Source organism: Protopterus annectens, chromosome 3.part1 (genome assembly GCF_019279795.1).
Source record: "Protopterus annectens isolate FY-2018-M chromosome 3.part1, PAN1.0, whole genome shotgun sequence".
NCBI lineage: Eukaryota > Metazoa > Chordata > Ceratodontiformes > Protopteridae > Protopterus > Protopterus annectens.
In genome coordinates, this window is record NC_056732.1 from 883969843 (window position 1) to 883985974 (window position 16132).

The window sequence follows — 16132 nt, forward strand, 5'->3', positions numbered from 1 at the left end:
AAGGGAATGCCCTGCTGTGTGCCGAACTTATAGTGGATGGTACCACTCACAATAAACAATAAACCTGTGGAAATTGCCAACCTGCTAGCTGACAGATTTGGCAAAAACCTCACCTCCCTGTCCCCACCAGCCATACCCCCAAAGCATTCCTGAGTGACCCCAGTCCTCTATCAAGTATCTCCAAACACAGATCATACAAGACTCTCTAAGGCCAAAGACATGGCATCTGTGGGACCAGATAACATCCCAGGTTGCTTACTAAACAATCTAAAACAAGACCTCATGGAACCACTTGGCAGTCTCTTTAACCATAGCCTGACCATTGGCTTTGTTCCGGCAGAGTGGAAAACAGCACCAGTAATCCCCTTGCACAAAGGAGGTTCATCAACTGACTCAGAAAACTATCGACCTATAAGCCTTATCTGCAAGGCCATGGAAAGAATCATCATGGACATTATCAACAAGGACACAGGCAACTTTAAAACTCTTGACCCGACCCAGTCTGGTTTTGTCAAGGGTAGATCTTGCTTATTAATCCTGGTGAACTTCTTTGAGAATGTCACCAAAGCCCTGGATTAGGACCAAGCAGCATATGCTGCCTATCTTAATAAAGCCAATGCTTTTGACACAATCCACCACCGAGGGATCATTGAGAAACTCTTCCAGCTGGGGATTAACCCATACATCACTAGGTGGGTAGCCAACTGGCTCACTGACAGAATGCATACTGTCAAAGCTGGGGAGTCCACCTCCACCAGTAGACCAGTTATCAGTGGGGTACCACAAGGATATGTGCTGGGCCCTCTACTGTTTTGAATCTGTTTTTCTGAGGTGCATGTGAAAGTAGTTGGCTTGTGGCTTACCAAGTTTTCAGATGATGGCAAACCGGGTGCAATCACTGAGTCCTCCAAGGAAGTAACCATATTACAGAAGAGCTGATGCAGACAAATGATTGGTGCCAAAGTCATGGACTAAAACTAAACCCAAAAACTGCTTCATTATTACTTTGGTAAAGACATATCCCAGGTAATTATGATATAGGTAACATCCCTCTAAGCTCAAAGACAGTGGTGTGAGACTTAGGAACACAGGGTGACAGCAATCTAAACTTCAATCACCAGGAGTCCATAGTGGTTAGGAAAGCATTCAACAATGTGCAGCTCAGACATAAGGGCATTGCATCCAAGACTAAGCAAGTTATAACACCACTATAGCTGACCTTATCAGACCACTAATTGAGTGCAATACTCCCTTCTGTATGCATCTCACCAGACACATGCAGCAACTGGAGAGACCACAGAGCTTTCTAACCAAGAGAATCCAGGGCCTCCAAAATGTGACTTACATGAAAAGAATGAAAGCCCTGTCAGTATACTCTGTATCATACAGGCTGCTGCAAGGTGTCCTGTGCCTGGCCTACAGAGCAGTCCCTGTCTCTGTCATAATGCAAATGCTGCACAACTGTAAATTAAATGAGCAAGAGTCACTCACTCCAGAGATCTCAACCTAGCCTGTAACATTAATAAAACATGTTGGAGAGACAGATATATCTCCCAGAGACTGCAACTCTTTTGGAATAAGCTCCCACTTCACATGAAGCAGAGCTCCTCAATGACCCTATTAATTTGCAACCTTGACAAGTGGTTGGGTGACAGTAAATTCTCCACAGGGCTGGCATCTATGTCCCTCGTGGGCATGAGTAGTCGGTGCTGATCATAGAATCACTCTGCTAACAGTGACCATCTAACAATAGTCAATTAGGATATACAGGTTTTTTTTACATGGCTAGGCTTGCAAAGTCCCTAGGACTTTTAGCCTAGTATTATCCTATGAACCTATGAACCTATAGACATCAGATGCCCATATTCATCAAATATTGGGACAGCAAGAATCTAGTCCTCACCCTCAGAACTGTCATCGCTGTCTCCATCCTCAGATTACTTTCAGAGTGTTTGACTTTTTTTGGCCAGTATTCTGGTGAGCATCTTCTCCATCCATGCTGAAGCATACATCAATGGTGCCTTTTACAACATCATGTACCATGCCTGGCATATATTGGCAGGTGACAAAATCACCATCTCTGCCAATACTCCCAGAGGGTATCACTGCACCAGCTGCTGCAGTAATGCTACCTGATGTGGAGTTCCCAGGTAGTGCAAGGGCTGCAGAGGCAGTAATTCCAGGTTGGGTCTCAGATGTGCAAAGCATCAGTGCAGCAGCTACTGGAGGGGAGCAGGCTATGCTGCAGTGGATTACCTACCTCTCTGTGCTATAAATTATTTTGTGAGTTGGCAGAAATTGTTGTTACCACACATATAAAAATAAAAAAGAGATAAGGGGTGGGGTAAGAGACAAAAAAAAGAAGATAATTAATATAATCATATGTAACATACAATAAATTACTACGATATAAATAAAGGAATTTTACTTTTACATTAAGTATACTTGTAAGAACTACAAACTACGACTGATGATTGTTCCAAGTAATCCTTATAATATGCATATGCTGCAGATATGCTTGATCAAATTATATAGATTAAGTTAACAGCATGGCATGTATGCCAATTTTGTTGAAATTATTATGTAACATTTTTAAATTATTGTACGGCACATTTGTTAGCAGTAGGATATGAACCCACAGAATACATTATTACAATTGACTCCTACAGTTGGCTTGAGCTACAGCCAGAAGCATGTGTGTTTGATTTTACAGTTAAGATATGCATGCTTAATTTGCTAATAATTTATTCAAGAACAACACTTTAGCTAAAATAATTATATTCTTTTGTGCTACACACACACCCATTGTTTCTCTTACCCCAGGATTCACGAATCCTCCGTGTAAGAGTAGAGGAGGCTTACACGGAAACGCCAGTGTAAGAATAAGACGGCAGCGCACCAAGCATATTAATAAGGGCACGCTGCTTCAACTCCAAGGCTAACACGGAACATGCACGAGTGTAGGGGGCGTGTCGGACTGCTGAGCAGTCCAAAAATCCACGTCCCCTGCAAGTATCACGATAGGGAAATGTCAACTGACATGAGCGAGTCCGCTCAAATGTGTACATACCCAACAATACACTCCTCCACATTCTAAACCCTAGTACAATAATAAAATATAAAACTTTTATTTATTTTTTTTTAGCATTCCCGATATAGCTGCCCGTATTTGCGTGTGTTTGCACGTATATGCCCATTGCTTAGCTACAGTTAGCAGTAAGACATCGAAGAGGATAATAAGAAACATATGCAAATTAAGCAAAATAGCAATAGCATAGTGGTAGAACCTTCACACTAAGAGAAGGCATTCCCGGTTCAAGTCCCACGACTCCCCTTTTTATTTCTATTGGAAATCCGTATATGAAAAGAATTCCTTCCATTTACCAATGAAATTTTAGTAAAAAGCATTGAAATGGCCTATATAGTAGTGAACAAATTTTATATATATATAAGAAAGTGAAATTGTTATGCATACTGATGAATGCAGAAGTAATGTATCTTAAGCAAAGTGAAGCACTGCTAAGCAAAGTTTACCAGTATTAAGCACATTTCAGTATAATTGCTCATAGCTTAGCAGCACTTTAACTAGCGCAATAGCTTTGCGCGGAGTTGCGCATTGCACCAATTAGCACAAACAGAACATGTGTGCGCATAGCTGCGCACCATGCTAACCAGCACAACATTGTTCAATGTAGAGCAATGTAGAGCAACATTGGGCAACGTAGAGCAACTTAGAGTCGCGTAGAGCAACGTCGGGCAAAGTCGAGCAAAGTCGGTAAAACATAGCCACACCTCCTAGTCGGTCTGGCCAGTAGTGAAATAAAAAGCAATGACAGGCCTTGAACCTGGGATACTGTGCACCATAATAACAGTACTGAACCACTAAGCCATGACATCTTTACATAAGGATGCACTTTCAACACACACATACATATCAATGTAAGTTTACCCATTGCTAAGCAGGTATACCTTCAGCTGCATTTTTTCAAAACTGGCCAATCACAAATAAGTGCGGGAAATGATGCATATTTAAGCTCCATAGGTGGGAATACTATCCATAACTGGTTGTAGCTCCCATCTGCAGGCAGCAATGGCCTGTGCTGGAGAGGGCTCTCATTTTCGAGCGCAACGTTGGGGCATCGAGAAGTTAAAAGTTATGGTTTGGCTCCTTGTCCACCATCATGAGGATAGACTCCTGTGGGGCCAGCACCAGGGCACCCAATACAAAGCGGAAGCTTGGGATGGTCTAGCTCATGAACTCACCAGTGCCAGAGGTGTCCCTCGGACTGGTGAGAGGACAGACACCACCATGCAGACCTGAGAAGACACAAGGCGGATCAACTGGACCAGTGGATCCAAGAGGCCCGTGGGATGCCAAATGCCCCACTACTGAGTAAGTAGCCATGGAATTAAGCATGTAAGAATTGCTAATCTAGTGTATACTATGGATAGGTATGTCTCAATATCACTTCAATTACTTCACAGCTGCAGGTGTCCGTGTTGCGAATCAGCAAGCCTATGCAGATAGGCTGCTATGGCTGCACCACCAGGCAGGTTACTAAGTATTCTGCATGTACTGTTATGTAAAATAAATGAGAGAGCCTGAAAAATGTGTTTAAACACAATAAATAAAGGTATAATAATTCTCTAGTAATTATTCTGCATGTACTGTCATATAAAATACATGAGAGAGCCTCTAGAAAAGTGTTTTAAGTCTTTAATAAAGGTATAATTCCTGGAGTGTGTCTGTGTCATTTTCTTTGATATGTTGTTTTATTCTTGCATTATAGAAATAGCACTGTTGTATTAAGCGCTGTTAACACACAGTTGGGTAGGCCCATATAAAGTGGATGAAGGGAGTGCCAGTAGCTTTTAAGCATATTCACAGTCTTCAACTGTTGGTTCATGCCCAGCAAGTACAGGCTAATCTGGCACATGAGTAGCTTGGTATTGTGTTCCCAAGAAATGTCATTGTGCTGGCAGAAATGTAGGGAGCTGTTAACATATAACTGATACTTTCACCTACACATATCTAGATAAGTATATAAAAGTAGAGCTGTCAGTGTACCATCTCAGCAGTAGTGTGTCTGAGCAACTCGCAAAATATGTAGCAGTAATATCTGCATCCCGGACAGTTTGTATGTGAGATACAGCCCATGTATATAAAGATCTAGCAAAACCCATTTCACGATCTAAGGACAAATGTGTAGTGTAAAATTACATGTAGGGGACATATAACTGCAGTCAGTAGGAATGTAGTGTAAACTAGAAGGATATATAAGTTGTTAATGGAGCTATCATTTTCCACCCTACTGTATGTGCATAAAAAATGCAATTCCACACCTCAATGGGTATGTGTAATCTCAAAACATTTGTTGGGACATATGTCCTATTGGTTTATAAATATCTGCATTTATTTTGATGCATGTGCCCTGTTCAAATACTACAATATTGGTGGCCTGTTACCATCAATTAAACCTGCATGCTGTTGTAGTGTCCACTGTTGTCCCATATATGCATGTGTCATGCTTGCTGTTCAGCTGTTGGTACTCTGGTGTGTTGGGTTAATGGGAACACTTCTGCATGCTGCTATAACTAATTGGGAATGCTGTTGACTGTTACTAACTCATATTTTCATTACATCCTCCTAAACATAGAACGTATGGGAAGGCCGGTCTCAGCGGACCCACCTGTCCCACCTCAGCTGGTGATGGCACCTGGCACCAGCAGGTCCGGTGCCCAGCCTGGGACTTCCTCCTCTGTTGGCCTTGTGCCACCTTCCGGTGGAAGCACTGCAGGGGATGGGGCTCATCCCCCCATGCAAGTGTGGGTGGAGGAGGACCACCTATCACCCTCCAAATGGTCCAGGCTGTGGTGCATAGGGAGATTGAGCATTTTGTCGCTGATCCCCTACACCAGCTTGAGGCATGAGTGGCACGACTCACGGGTGAGCCTGTCCCACCTACGCAGCCCCCAGCACAGCCACCCTCTTGGCTGTGAAGGTGCAGTGGTGACTGCCCAAGGGCGGGGATCTCAGTTCCACTGTTGCCATCTGTGGGCTCATGGGCTTGCGATTTCCAAACATCCTTCCCCGTCAATGGTGTTCACCCACCACATGTGTCATATTCCGCCCCTGTATGCATCTTGTTGGTCTTGTCTGTTTACCTCCCCAACCTACCTCCCCAAATATACCTACTTCCCCTACCCCACATTCCGCTCTCACCTGAAAAAAAAAAAAGGCATTCTGCTACCAAAAAAAAATTACGCCCCATACATAGCTGCCCATTTTGCACACATGTCCGCTGGACACATAAACTGATATTTAATTGGCAGTACAACATACTTTGTTGTCCTCACCCCTCTCACAGGGGCTGAAGGTTTCATATTTCCCTCCAAATGTATTGCATATGCACAGCTGTTGCCGTTAAAGAAATGGGCAGCTATGGGCCTTCCCTACACCCGTCCTGCACATCCCGAGCTGTTTTCCCTACTGTCTTCCCCTCTTTGTACCCCATTTTCATTACTTTCCTATCACCCCATTTTCTTTTCTTTCAAAGAAATGAGTGCGGGGATTAGTGGGAGTAAGCACTTTTAAGCAGTAGTTATTGGGTTTGCATGACTGTGCACCTGTGTGTGCTTGTGTGCGCTTAGCTAAGCATTGAGCAAACCCGTGCAAACCCACTTACAACTGCTTAAAAGTGCCTTAGTCACTCTGTATGTCAGGGCCCTTGTTCTGCTCAGCAGCAAAATAAAATACCTCTGTTAGTCTCAAACCCTAGACCTTGTACACACTAGACTGCATGAAGTACCACTGAGCCATGGCAAACATACAACAAATTGGTGCTGAAATCAATATATCATGCATCAGAATGAGTGAATGTAAAGGACAAATAGGAATGCCATAACACAAATCCTGTTCTGTGGATCTTTACCAGCAGTTATTGTGGAATTGCATTACATGACTGTGAAAAGAGAACCAGCCATTCTAGCAGGAAATAATGTTGCAGCAGCACTTTACAACCCCCACACAGTATTATAGCAGGACAAACACTAGCACATCTGATTAGGGCAGAGGCCATACTTTCCAACTGTGACTAATTTTCAGGCATGTCCCTGATTTTGAGACAGGTTTTAGCTGTGTCCCTCTGAATCCCTCTGAAAGCTACTGACGTTAGGCAGAAAGGTGGTGAATTACACTTAATGAATAATGACAATAAGTAAGAGTTAGACACCGCTTGTACTTCAGGAAATGTGTATTAATCCATATGCTCTGGTTCTCTCAAAGTCTCAACTTAATGTCTCTAATATTGTAAAGGTGTACCTCACTTCTACCTACTTTTCCCCGAGTCTGTTCAAATATGTACCTGAGTGTTTGAGAGGCCTGGCAGAGGCAGAAACACACAGGCATATCAGCTATTCTGCTGTTACACACTGTGCAAATAGCTTTGGAAGGAGTACCAGAAGCATACCCTTATGTAGGAGTACAACACTGAAATACCAAGGGATGTAGCCATGTACTGGTAGCAACCAACTGTGACAATGCCAATGTTCCAGTGCTGAAAAGACCGGTGTGGTGCACAGACAAAGAATAACAGGCTAACATCTGGCTACCATCTGGATAGGTCTACAGTTGGGAGCTACGCAGACAGACTACTTGCCTTGGTAAACTAAGAGGTACACAGCAGCCCTTTAAGTCCAGCAAGATAAAGTTCACACATTAATACATAATGATCTCTGTCCTTCTGCACCCCAACCCAAATGTACAATAAACCTGTGTGTTCAGGGTCTATCAAGGATGTAGGAAGGCTTACTCAGTACTGAAATTTGTCCAGTTTTCTTGAGCAGCCTGTGCTAATGTCAACACTATCAAAGCACAAACTGTTCAAAAGTGAGTAAATTAATATTCACAGTATAGCAGTTCACAAACAGTTCATGTGCCAAATGAATTAATCTCAATAACTACTTTTGTATGGCAGTTAATTGTATAAGTAGAAAAGAAACTACATACACCCATGTATCTTGTGTTAGCATTTGTAGAGGTGAGTACAATTCTACACTGACAACTGTGTAGTGGAAGTGGCAACATTCAGGTCTGATTACAGCATTTAAATCACTGGCTACACCCCTATATTCAGATATAAGAAGTATACCAACCTTCTGACTTACACAACGGTGTCCACAGCAAACAAGAATGGGCCCCACTTTGGAAAGTTGAAAGGGCTACACCTACCTGACATAGCAATTTATAGCATTGGGTTGCTATGACAGTGAGTACTGCAATTACCACACAGCAGGCTGCATGCAATTACCAAATGGTGGCCACCAATTGGTGCAGAGGCCATCACATGCACATGTGCAGATACCTATGAAAGCAGGCTGTACTTGCTGGCCACACATGCAATCATCCCATTGCAGACGCTGAGAGAGAGAGACAGAGACAGAGACAGAGACAGAGAGAGATGCACACCCCCACCCACACCAGTAGAAAAAAAAATAAAATAAAGCCAAAGATACAGCAAACTGAAAACTACGAACACATACAAAGGAAAGGTATGTAACAGATATGTATTTACTGGCATGTAGTAGATGTATTTGAAGACTACTCTATATACTTTGAAACATCAGTATGTGGCAGCAGTAAGTATCTATGCACAGATGCCCTGCATAACTACTGCCATGGACAGATTGGTGTGTAGATGTGTGCAGTGGGACATAACTGTGATATATATGTAGCTCAGCATTAAATGTCAAACATCTGAACCATGTCATCTGTGTTCTGTACAGTAGTGTGGACAGTGGCTGTTTGCTGGTATATGACATGTGGTGGTTCAATGCTGTGGGTGTGATTTGTTAGGTTTGCAGTGTTGCAGCCAGTGAGGCCTGCTAAAGCCACATGGGCTGAGAACACCTTCAATGCATTTCGCACAAGACTGTGCAATATCATTACATAACTGTATACCTCACATACTTCGCATAATTGATACTCCCACCATGAAAGATGGACTGTATATGTGCCTATATGTATATCTATATGTACACCAATGGATGTTTATATGTATGAATATATGTAGATATATATATATATATATATATATATATATATATATATATATATATATATATATATATATATGTATATATATATATATATATATATATATATATATATATATATATATATATACAGAGAGAGAGAGAGAGGGAGAGATAGAGTCATATTTACTGCGACAGATGCCTGGTGACAAAGCCATGGCCTCAAGCTCAATGTCTGAAATTCATTTGCATCCCTTTTGCTAAAAACTCTGTACCCATGAACTACCACATAGGTGGCAGTCGACTTAACACCAAAAGTGTGATAAGAGACCATGGGACACAGGTGGACAGTAGTCTCACCCTTGATAATCGCAGTGCCACACTAGTCATGTAATCTGTCTACATGACGCACCTCATCACAAAAGCTGTGTCATCCAGGGAAAAAGAGGTCAGTGTTCCCCTCTACTCATCACTCACAAAACCCATTATAGAGTACAATGCCCCTTCTGGTATGTACCACACAAGACATCTACAGCAACTGGAAAGGCCACAGACATACCTCACAAAGAGTAATACTGTCCTCAAACAGGTGTCCTATGCATACCGTCTCACAAAACCACAGCTAGACTGTGTCACATACCGGCAATCCAGAGGTGACCTCTGCCTAACATACAAAGCTATGTCAAACCCAGAGCTGTTGGACATGCTCCACGTAAACAGATCACTATCCCTACAAGCTACACACTTTAGGGACCTAAATCTTGTCACCTCAATAGACAGAACATGCTAGAGGGATAGATTCCTATCTCAGAGACATTCCATACTCTGAAACAATCTACCTATCAAGAGCAAACAAAGCTCCTCAGTAGCACTCATCATGAATAGTCTTGATGATTGGATGGGAGAGAGGAAATACACCCCAGGAATCGCCTCTGTGGCTCTGCTTCACAGGGACACATGAAACTAAATTACTTGGGTGCCAAAGGCCAGGGTACCGTCTGGCTAGGCTTTTATAGGCCCTAGGGTCAATAGCCTATAACCTACCTATGAACCAATACACACCCACATGTACTTGTTGCAATAATTGCTATGTGAGGTTGACTGAGTGTGATAGTGAATGTGTTGGTGAATGTGTCACAGTTGTGTATATGTTGGATAGCTTAGTGGGAAACTGTTTCTGTCATGGTATTATGTGTCCTTGCTCTGATCCCAGCGAAAGATGTGTATGCTATTGCTAGCCAGAAAAAGCAGTATGGCATATGGTCTGACGTAGTCCCTTTGTGTTAACTGGGGTGTGCCATTGGAGGATAAAGTAGTACATGTATGTTCATTGATTGGTACTGCTGGTGAATCAAACCCCTGTATGAACTGTAGTACTACCTGAAGCTGTAGGCCTAAACAGCACAGTATGGTTTATGTCCACATTGCTTGGAACCACTGTTATGTCTGTTCCCAGTAGTCCTCACAGATTACATACCTCAGGCATAAGGGTTTGTAAGTACTGACACACAGTACTGTATGGTACACACATAAAGGTTATCTGGGTTGCCATACCTCTGTGTCCTGTATGTATGCCTGATGTGTGTGTGGGTATGCCTGTAACATGCCCTCGGTCATATGTGTGTTACAGGATATAAGTGGGTATCTAGCAACATGTATAGTCTAGTACAGCAGTTTGCCTCCTATATTGAAGAATGTGCACATATTGTAGGCAGGGGTTTTCCATCAACAACTAGTGTGGTATACCAGTAATACTGTAACTGGACTTTACAGTCATTGCAATAGATTACTTATTTCATTATGCATTAGCTGGATATATACCTCCTGTGGCTAGGTGGTGCATCGTGTTGCATACAGTGTGCCATGTACTGTTGCATAGTCTTACATAGTGGTTTCTCTTTGTTGCTGTGAAGAAAATGTTTTAATATATAGACTGTGTCAGGCAGTGTCAGGCAGTTGTGGATTGAGCACTGATATGTGGTATTGAAAGCGTGTATCCTCTGACAGACAACAGTTTGCTATTTATGGCAGTTCAGTGATATCTGTACTGTAGAATGTTAAGTGTGCCACATGACTTGCTCACACATATTGTTTTATTGTCTTCCAGGGTCATGTCCCACCATCGCAATCCTGCCTATAGCCATGCAGAGGATGAGATACTAACCAACTGTCTCATCCAACAGTACACCCTGCAATTTTCAATAACCAGCCAGGACCAGCATGAGCGGACTGCACTGTGGCAAGATGTTGTCTGTAAGATAAATGACATAGGCATGCATAACTGGACTTATGAGCAGGTATGACATCACTGCAGTGATTTACTTAGACATGTCCGGCAGAGTGCATCTAATGTACATAGGCAGCAGCTTGCCACAGGTGGTGGGGTTGCCACCCATCCCCCCCTCATCAGAGTGGAGGAGCTGCTCTTGAGCCTGGGGTGACACATATATGTCTTGTAATGCTATTGAGTGTATAAGTCACATGACACACATTGGGTATGTGTGATGTTTAATGTTGCAGTTGCGTTGTAGCATGCCATGTCATGGCTGACACTGGCATGTCCACAATATGTTCTACACTCACCATAACTACTGTACAATGGCTATCTTGAGCAATGGTATTCCATCAGGTATACACCCACCACTCATTCCGTGTGTATATACAGCATGCATGAGCTAAACCGGTGTCCGCAATTATCTGCTAAAGACACAGATGCTCTAATCAGTAACGGATATCTTTGTGACACACAGATAAACATCCAGCCATAGTATGTATACCTGTGATTGATGGTGCACAGCACATTGCAGAGCTTGTAATATTTGCACAGCAATGTTGTGTCCATGTACACATTGCATTCCAGGGTGAGGACAATCACTGAACAACAACACACATGTATCAAAGCCATGTATACTGTTATTAACAAGGACTGTCTACACTCGCACTGCATGCTGTTGAGCAACACACATCCTGCATGCTGACACGTGTGATATGACTGTTTGTCTTGTGATACTGTACCCCACCATCAACCGCTATTGGGTATGTTCTGGATTGCTGGTGGTGTGTGTGTGTGTGTGTGTGTGTGTGTGTGTGTGTGTGTGTGTGTGTGTGTGTGTGTGTGTGTGTGTGTGTGTGTGTGTGTGTGTGTGTGTCTGCTTTAGTGAGGAGTGTATTTGTGTGCATGTGTGCATGTGTTCATGTGTGCGTGTGCATGTGTACATGTGTTCATGTGTGTGTGTGTTCATGTGTTCATGTGTGCATGTGTGCATGTGTGCATGTGTTCATGTGTTCATGTGTTCATGTGTTTATGTGTGCATGTGTGCATGCGTGCATTTGTTCATGTGTTCTGACATCATGTACAGGTCATAAAGTGTGTTTCCTGTCTTCCTCTCACAGATGCTGAGGCTGGGCTGGTTCATTGCAGCAGGGAACCTGATGTCACTGGCTCAAATATTGATAATGATGATAGGTGTGTTGAGGCACAGGTATGTTTGCCAGGATCTGTCGTTGGGCCACCAATCGACAGTACACAGCTGCCCACCCCATCCATGCACACAGTCATACTGCCAATACATCCCTCATCACCAATGCCTTTAGCTGAGGCATAGTCTACAGTCGGCAATGGCCAGGACAGTGTGGTACTTATGGCACATGCATCTGGATACAGCAGCCATACCCAGAGGTCTGGAATGGTACCACATAGGCAGATGTCCAGGGGTTCTCATCAGAGCACTGCTGGTCATCATGCCCCTGGCAGACGTGCCACAGGTCTTACAACCTCATGCATGTCCCAGGCTGTCATGGAGGCACAGGCACATATGGAAGGGTACACCAGGCAGGGACTAAGGGCACAGAGGGCACATAGCACCGCTTTGATTGACAGTATTCATGACCTAGCAGGTGCCATCTGTAATTACACTGAGGTCATGGATAGACATTGGGGTGAGACATTAGATGTCCTCCACAATGTCATGTCCATGTATCAGGACAGTGTGGGATGGGTGAGACGTTGATGTGGACATATGCCAGCAACATCAGCAGCTGGAAGTCACCGTGGACATCCCTCAAGTCACAGCCTCTCCCATAGTGCCAGTACCAGCCCCAGCAATGTTGGGGGTGGACTGTCCATAGACCATCCTAGAAGACCACATGCACGTGGCTCTGGACAGTCCCAGCAGGGAACTGGGTCCAGTGTACATATGTCTACCTCTGAGGATAGTACTCAGTCTGGCTCAGTACCTGATACTGTCAGTAGCACCCCTGCTAGGCACAGGTACCGTATCCATGGCCAGAGATGGTGATCTGTAAAGCCTGGCAGGTACAGTCTGTGGCTGTCCCACAAATCCCCGTATATGGCAGCCACATGGGGGAACTGTGTGCATGCAGACACACACACACATAAACCAGACACCTAGGGCTAACACACCCACACACATTACATCAACATTGGCCCATACCAGTACTCTTGGCCCTCACACACACACACACACACACACACACACACACACACACACACCCACACACACACACACACACACATACTTGTCGATTGTATGGCTCAATGTAGGCCCCTGGAAAACCAACACCACACCCTGTGCATATGGTGAAACTTGTGCCACCTCCTGTCATCTGTAACATTGATGCAGGAACAGGCTAACATGGTGCTGATGCACAGGGTGACTTTATGGCATTATAGCAATGTTAGCATGTTGTCAGCAGTAAAGGGTAATGTTATCCTTGAAGGTGTAGCTGAGCAGCTATGATGCATTAAAGCTATGATTGTCAATGTAGTATTGTTTACACCAGTGTTAATCCCAATAGTGCATTGTCCACCCACGTGCCACTTGGCTGATGTGTGTAGTAGTGGCAGCATGTGTTAGAGAGTGGACAGTATGTGTGGGATGTGTGCAGCAAAGGTTTGCAGGTGTACATTTGTGAACATGGTGGAGATGCACTGTCTGCATGTACGTGCATAGTGGACACATGGGCAGGGTGACATGCCCTGTATTACAGAGTGTTAACACTCCATAGTTTCTATTGGTGGCCAGTATGCATTGTACTACACACATGTTGGAACTTGGGTACACGTGTGTATGATGTGGTTTGACACTGTGCTGTGGGTGATACTGTTACTATCTGTCATTGGTTTGCATTCTGGTAGTGTACATAACCTCTACAGCCTGACCATAAACAATCGTTAGATGATGTCTTGACAACTGACAGACAGATGTAGGACACACATTAACATTTGTACCCTTCAGGAACTATATTATGCCTGTAACCAGTGGTTTTCACCTGCATCCATTCCTGGGACCACTCCTGATTGCCATATAGCTCACTTAGGTACAAGCAAACACAGTAGTGATATGTCAGTCCACGTCTGGGAATGCATACTGTGGCCTATAATGCATTCTCCAGATGACACACATCCTCCACAAGGATATCATATGGACAGATACCTGTTGTCAAACCCATGCTGTAAAACTATAAGCCAACTAAAGCATGGTCATCCACCTTTACAAAACATAGTATCCCCACAGTACCACATAGGTAGTAGCCCCCAACATGTTGACAGGTACCGATGGGTACATACAGCCAAGTGTTACATCATCTCTCCTTTGGTAATCCCATTTCCAAAGGTATTTTGAAATACCTCGGTGAATCACATAAGCAATAAGGGGTCTGCATGCATGTCCACAAAGGTTGCTGTACACCTATAATGAATAGCTATCATTGACAGACTTTGCTGCATTTTAACTGGTCTGAAATATACCTCAGGCATAAACCCTCACTCGCACTATTCAATAGAAACCGTAATGAGTGTGCATGACACAGATGACCTAGGCCAGGGATCACTGCAGTGGCTGGGATTGTCACAAGCATACAGATGTGACCTAAGGTCTGGAAAGCAGCAGCACACTCTGCCAAAGATAACAGATGTGCTCATGGAGAAAGCAGGGTTCCCACCTCTGAAATAATTGAGGTTACATGTACTTATATGAATTTACCACACAGCTACCTGACGTGCAATGCACATACTGTTGTCATTGTGATATGTCATACAGTAGTAAAAGCAAAACCCACAACACAGTCAGCAACTGTGTCACACACATAGAGCATGCACACACTCACCAAGTACAGGATTCAAACCCCTGCCTAGCTACTTTTTGATACTAGAGCTGTACGCATTTACACGACATGCTATACACAGTACTCAGGATTCTCCTTTCCACAGGTATATTTGTAGGATGGTGACATCATCAGACTTCACAAGGATGGGAATACCACATTTAAGGTGTTGTAGTTGTCTCCAAAAAGGTTGCTCCTCTACAAGAAGATACACACACTCTCATACCGTTGTCAAGTGCAGGATTCCAACTACTACCTAACTACTCAATGATACTAGAGTCATACGCATTTACATGACCCGCTATACACATTACTAGGAGCTCTTCTTTCCACAGGTATATTTGTAGGATGGTGACATCATCAGACTTGACAAAGATGGGTATACCACATTTAAGGTGTTGTAGTTGTCTCCAAAAAGGCTGCTTCTCTACACGGAGATACACACACACATTCAGTTGTCAAGTGCAGGATTCAAACCCCTACCTAATGATACTAGAGCAGTACGTATTTACACGACGCGCTATACACATTACTGGGAGTTTTACTTTCCACAGGTATATTTGTAGGATGGTGACATCATCAGACTAGACAAAGTGGGTTACATTAGGTGACATTAGGTGGGCTACATAGAAGGAATTTATAGACCCTTTGGCAATGTGATCATCAAAGAATAGTTTACTGTCTACCTGTGTCCCCAGGGCCATGATTACATTCTCTGTACATACTGGATTCTCACCTATGTGGTAATTTGTGTGCACTTTGTTTTATCCAAAGGGATGACTATGCATTCTTTGGCATTCTGCTTGAGGGCATTGTTTTGACACCAGGTATCTGTCTGTGTATAACCCTTCTGTAGGATGTCTGTGTCAGTCATGGAGTCGATTATGGACCACAGTTATCAGTCATCTGTAAACTTGTTCAGCCATACTCCTGCCTTGCTTGCCTGTACCTCTGAGCAGTATCTACTGAACAG